This window comes from Sinohyriopsis cumingii, chromosome 6 (genome assembly GCF_028554795.1).
Source record: "Sinohyriopsis cumingii isolate HCF-2022 chromosome 6, ASM2855479v2, whole genome shotgun sequence".
NCBI classification, from domain to species: Eukaryota; Metazoa; Mollusca; class Bivalvia; order Unionida; family Unionidae; genus Sinohyriopsis; species Sinohyriopsis cumingii.
Window position 1 is genome coordinate 97,900,849 of NC_142966.1, and position 6,558 is coordinate 97,907,406.

Consider the following 6,558-nt stretch of genomic DNA (forward strand, 5'->3'; position numbering starts at 1 on the left):
TCAGTTATACTGTCCAATCCTGTCGTAGCTGCAAGTAGCTCAGGGCCCCGTTTTCCAAAACAATGTACGCCCAAGAATATCTTAACGTTTTACGTACGATATTCGTACGCGATTACTGGTGTTTCACTAACGAGAATCACATACGTTATTTCCTACGTTTCCCTTACAATTTTACGTAAGTTTGCTGCAAGTACCAGGCAGCCGTAAGTGGTAAGTTTTTTCCATAGATATGTTTGTGGTGAGCGGGAGTCAATTTGAGTGAGAGGGTTATTTTGAGATGAGCCCAGACATTCCAGTACATAACGTATAGTGGTCCGTTCTCTATGAAAAACATTCATATTTATAAATTTTAACTGCAAAATAAATAATTACGCAAACAATAATATGTGCATGATACATTTTATTTCTTGATTATCTCGAAAAATATAAACAAGCGAGATATTTAAGTCACTGATTTTAATTAAATTCCTTCAAACCTACGGCAGGAAATTACACTTTTATATACTGCATATGCCATGGTCAGTAAGCGCTGACGTACAGAGAGTTTTTCCATCCAGTGTGATATAGAATATATTGATGTTAGTAAAGAGATCAATCAAGATGTTGAAAATCTAAACCAAATTTGACTAAGTTCTTTTAAATACGTTCTATTCGGTACGTATAACATTTTTTCTTCTTTTTCGTGTTAACATTACACGAAGTCAACATTTCCACTCTTTGTAGTAATAACAGCTGTCTTTGAAAGTCTTTCTTTATTATCGTCATTTTTTTGCGCATAATATGAACTATGTTGCAGTTATAATAACCTTTGTATGCTTATTATTCCCGTATATAGGTAGCAAGCAGTAGGTCGGGAAATTATTCCACTGACTACCTCATAAGTCAGTATAAGTGCACACTACTATACAGGGAATAATGGTTAACACTAGTACATACTATTATATTCTAACTGTAAAGACATTATATAATTTAATATAGACTAAGAGAGAGAGAGAGAGAGAGAGAGAGAGAGAGAGAGAGAGATAAATCACTGAGACAAGTAAACAACTTTTTCTTAAATCCTATTCTTAGAGTAAAGTTACTGGTTTTTGTCAAGGTCATACTGGGACTACGTTCTAATAGACATCAAAACTTCTCAAAGATTCTGGAAAGTTGACCCTCATCCAGGAATCTGTTTTGCGTTTCGAGTTACTGTATAATCTTTGTTTATATAGATTTTTCTCAGTTGGGCTTCTAAACACTGGAGCGTAAAGGTGTTTTGTTTTGTTGTGCCATTTTGGAGTTAACATTTTAATGTTTACTCGAATTATTTGGATTCTAAATGATTATTCTTATACCTGGAAATATAAGTAGTCATACAGAATTTTTAGACAAATACAGTTTATAAATATTACTGGGAAATTCTAACACCCGATTATTGTTTGTGAATATCACATAACTGTAGACACAACAACACCATATTTGCTATAGTATACGCCATTGTCTTCCATCTTGGATTCCTCGTCGGGACGCGACCTGGAATTGATGAAAACATTTCATTATTAGGACTTCTAAAATTTAATTTGTGGATTATTCTTGGATTACTTTAGGATTTGATTCTTAAAACCGTTTCTTCTTTTTTTTCTTCATTTTCTATAGTGTTTTTTTTCCAGGTAAATAAATTATTGATTAAAAAAGGTAATTTAATTTTTTATACGATATTTGATAATGTGACTAGTTGGTCTTGACTTTGAAAAAAAAAATAAGTTTATTTCTAATGGATCTGAAAAATTATTTTTGGTTTTATGGTAAATATGTTTATCTTAATCTGATTCTAAAAATCCCCTGAAATGAATTGACAGGTCTACTTGTTGTTTACTACACATTGTGCGCTGTAATTGTAGTAATATGCTTCTAATTATTACTAACGTTATATTTTGTAAACATTAAGATGTTTCTAGAAGTCTCTTTTCCTTTAGATAATGTTTCTTTTTCTTCAGACAATGTTAATTGTGATATGAGGTCAAGTAGGGGACTATATAATCTTATTACTGAAATGATTAATAATTCGTGCTTAACAGCTAACATGATCAATTTGAATTAGTGTCATGTACTTTTGAGCTCGAATTTATTTCTTCAAATTATTCAAGAGATTTTTCTCTTTAAATACAAAATTGGAGTTTTATGAAATACCAGACGAGTTCTCTACAGTAACTTAATCAGGTAATTCGATATATGATGCAAATGCATCAGTCAAGAACGCATTCAAAGTATATATTACCAGTGTCATAAAATTTATACCAAAAGTGAAAAATGAGTCTATATTTGGCATAGGAGTTGTTAAAATTTCTTCCATTTCGGATTAGAGGTGACAACTCTTCTGATCCAAGTACAAACATGTTTATATCTAACATTTTCAGACCTCCTTCAAAATACTCTGTACATAAAAAACTCCTGTTTATTTTAGATTATCCCCACCCCATACAAACTTAGAAAAAGTACATCTAGCTTTTGGAACATGGCTCTAGGTGGATTTGGTAAACTTAGAAATAGGTGAGTAATCTTAGATTAGGGCAAGCTTTTTACAACTACAGTATTCCAAGTGGGTTAAGTGATCTTTTTGACCACTGTAAAAGTCAAGGTTTAACTTTGCTTTCCTACTGGATCTTGACAATATCATCTAACTCATTTGAGAATGTAATACATAGATACGTGAAATAAGATGTATTCCCATCTAAATGATATTCTCGGCAGTCACCTTGAGTACCTAAGTTGTACTTCCCATCCATACAAATTTAATTTCTTGCAGTCAGAATAACTGGTGGAGGAAAAATTCGGGAATAACCACGTACCCACGAGAAGCTATTGTCAAGCTTTCTCACGTTCCTACATAAGCCGAGAAAGAGACTCGAACCCACGCAGACAGAGGTGATATGGCAGTGATTAGACCACTCGATCACCAAGGGCCACGCTGTCTTTTAAGAAACCAAACGAAGAAAAGAAAAGAAATAAATCACCAAAAAAAAAAAAAAATGTCACGTTAAACGATGATCATCAGAGTCAGCAACATCTTTATTATAACCAAGATCAGATATCCGTATCCTTAAGTAAGTGGAATTAATAAAAAATTTAATAACGGCTAATATTAGGAATTTTTTCTTGCAGAACCTGTGGTAGTTTGATTATAAAAATCGTGCCAGCTAAAACAAGAAACTAATATTTATAAAAGGGATATCTGTAATATTGAAAATATTTAAAATTGAAAGTAAAAAAAATATGGTATTATACATTTAGTAATTTTTTTTAAATAATGTATTTATTAATTTATTAAATGTCTCGGCTTTATTTTGATAATAATACGAAAAAGCGAGACATTTTCTTTCCTTTGTCGACTTCAAGTGGTTCTTGTTTAATTGTTCTGACGAGGTTTGCATTCAAGAAATAGAAGTCTGTAATGCCTTAAAAATCTAATCAGGTCATTTACGTAAGCATACAAAAGATTTATTTGTTTACATTGAATGTTTCTTTCCCATTGTTGCTTAAATGTTCTCGGGTCAGACAGACAGAAACAGATGGCAAGTGAAATTTTAATTGTTTATATATATATATATATATATATATATATATATATATATATATATATATATATATATATATACTACCGGTAGATACATTAAAAAAAACCATTGCCTTGGTATAATGCAACTTGATATACTGGTATATCAAATTGCGATTTGCCCATGGCGTATGAATACGCATAATGAACATGTTTTTATAGATATTATACTCTCCAAAATATTGATATGAATTTCTTGTAATATTACATTTAAAAAGAAAAAAAATGATTTTCTTGTGAAATATTTTCTATAGAAACTAACATTTTTATACAAAACAAAATAAAACTAGAACCATACTCAATCCAGGAAATAAATATTATTGAGCTCCACCCTATGTCGTCTGCTGTCATCACTGTCAACACTGCTGTTTCCAGTCTCTCCCTCTGGCAAAAATCAAACACTGCAACTCTGTGGAAAAAAGAAAACAATGACATCATATAAAGAGCAAGATGATGTAGCAACATTTAATCTACTAAACTGTAAGTTAATTGGAGAGTTTGATCGAGACATGGCTGAGACATTTGTAAATGAAAATGATAATTGTGTTAGGGAAGACAGATTTGTACACGATGAATCTGATGATATACTGAAATTTATAGAAAGTAAGAAGAATGTAAATACTTTAAAAAAGACACTTTTTGATATAAGGCTAGTGACATAATTCTTGCAGTCAAAACATGAGTTCAGAAATTTACACAAGATATACCCATCTGAAATGGATCAGCACCTGTCTGGTTTTATACTCAGTGTTAGGAGAGAAGATGGATCTGAGTCTGAACCGAACAGCTTAAGAAGCATCATCAGCTCCATTGATCGCCACCTTAAAATCAAGAGATATGCAAGTACAATCATGAGAGGAACAGACACAAATTTTGCATTAACAAGGGAAGCTCTTCGGGCTAAGCAAAAATATTTAAAATCTAAAGGAAAAGGAAATAAACACAATCGGAGTCAACCGGTCACAGACGAAGAAATAAATGCCTTGTATTGTAAGAAATGAATGGGAATAGAAACACCTGAAGCCACTGTTGACACATTGTGGTTTAACAACTCTGTGCATTTTGTTTGAGGGGAGTGACTGAATATTACAATCTGAAATGGGGGGATGCTACATTAAAGAAAGATGTGAATGGCCTCGAGTATCTTGAACTCAATGGAAGGCTGACAAAAACAAGAACAGGAGACAATGTCACGGACATCAGGGATATTAATTATAAGATGTATGAAAACAAAAACAACAAAGAGAGAGATCCACTTGCTATCTACAAACGGTATACTTAGCTAAGACCAGCAGACTTTTGTCAACGTGAAGATCCTTTCTATATTGCGCCCAACACTATGCCAATCTCAGCGACAAACCCAAAATAGTTTAGGAAACAAGTCGTTGGAATTAAAAAACTTGGACGCATCATGAATAAAATGAAAGAAAAGACAAATATTACAGAAAGAAAGAAATTAACAAACACAAGTAGCCGAAAGTACTTAATTCAGACGTATAAAAACTTACAATCTATAAACAGCTACTCAAACATTAGTGAAAAACAACAAAAGACGTACTCCAATTACCTGAGCAACACCGGCCACCCAAGTAATGATGCTGTCAACCCCCACCCCCACAACAAAGAAATTTCCAACTGCACAGCAACAGACTGTATTATATCAAGATCCCAAACGTGTAATATTCAGCAGAATCAGATTATTAGCAACACATTCTACGGATCAAACATCACCGTACAAAATATGTTTGTTATGAACCAAAAGGAAAACATGAACGAGATCCCTAACTGGGTCAAATTCTTTCAACAGGCGAATTCTCAAACAGGGCCCACACAGCGGAAACGTTGGAGAATTATTGAAAGTGACACTGACAGTCAGTAGGAATAGCGAAATATGGACATAAACGATATCAGTGAAATGTGGTTCGTACTGTTGCCCTGTTACTGTTCATGACAACGAACGCAGCAAATTCAATGTTTGCATGCACATTATTAAAAATATTTTGAATGTTAACTATCAGCCTTGTGTTTACATTTTATTTAATACTGCTAAAGGAAACATATAGAAATTAATATGGCTGAAGTGCAATGGCGTCACTAGTGTTGGTGTCACCCGGTGCGGTTACTCATGGTGTCACCCCCATGGACCTCCTTCCTGCATAAAAATTCAAAACATTTATAGACAGTCATTTTGGTGTCACCCCTCTGAGATGGTGTCACCCAGTGCGGTCCGCACCCCCCGCACTCCCCTAGCAACGCCACTGCTGAAGTGTACAGGAAATTTTGAAACACTACAGAACTTCCTTTTTGAGCGCACATATATGCGAGGGGTTGTGAAGAGTTCACTCCCCTAAATAACAGTTTGTGGCCGTCAGTTTTATCTCCCATATAAAATGAAAATTTTGATGTGGTATAAATAAAACATATGTATAGTATGTACGCTGTATCATACATGCGAAGGGTTGTGAAGAGTTCACTCCCCTAAATAACAGTTTGTGGCCGTCAGTTTTATCTCCCATATAAAATGAAAATTTTGATGTGGTATAAATAAAACATATGAATAGTATGTACGCTGTATCATACATGCGAAGGGTTGTGAAGAGTTCACTCCCCTAAATAACAGTTTGTGGCCGTCAGTTTTATCTCCCATATAAAATGAAAATTTTGATGTGGTATAAATAAAACATATGTATAGTATGTACGCTGTATCAATGATATAACACTCGTTGTATACATTTTTCATTAAAAGGAAACTCGGGCAAGCCTCGTTTCCTTTTAATGAAAAATCTATACATCTCGTGGTATATCATTGATACATACATACATACAATAATATATATATATATATATATATATATATATATATATATATATATATATATATATATATATATATATATATATATAAGTGCCTGCTTCGATCAGACTTCGTTGGTATTTTACTATTTTGAAAACTTTCATAAGTG

At 33.1% G+C, this 6,558-nt stretch overlaps 1 long non-coding RNA gene across 1 annotated transcript; it reads right to left on the reverse strand.

Annotated features, from left to right (window-relative positions):
* Positions 1-385: 385 nt before the first annotated feature.
* On the reverse strand, positions 386-5,277 carry LOC149797520 (uncharacterized). The gene is made up of 4 exons (XR_016421530.1): positions 5,163-5,277; positions 4,324-4,416; positions 3,894-4,004; positions 386-1,515 (listed from the first exon to the last, which is right to left on the reverse strand). It is a non-coding gene; the product is annotated as an uncharacterized LOC149797520 (long non-coding RNA).
* Positions 5,278-6,558: the final 1,281 nt, after the last annotated feature.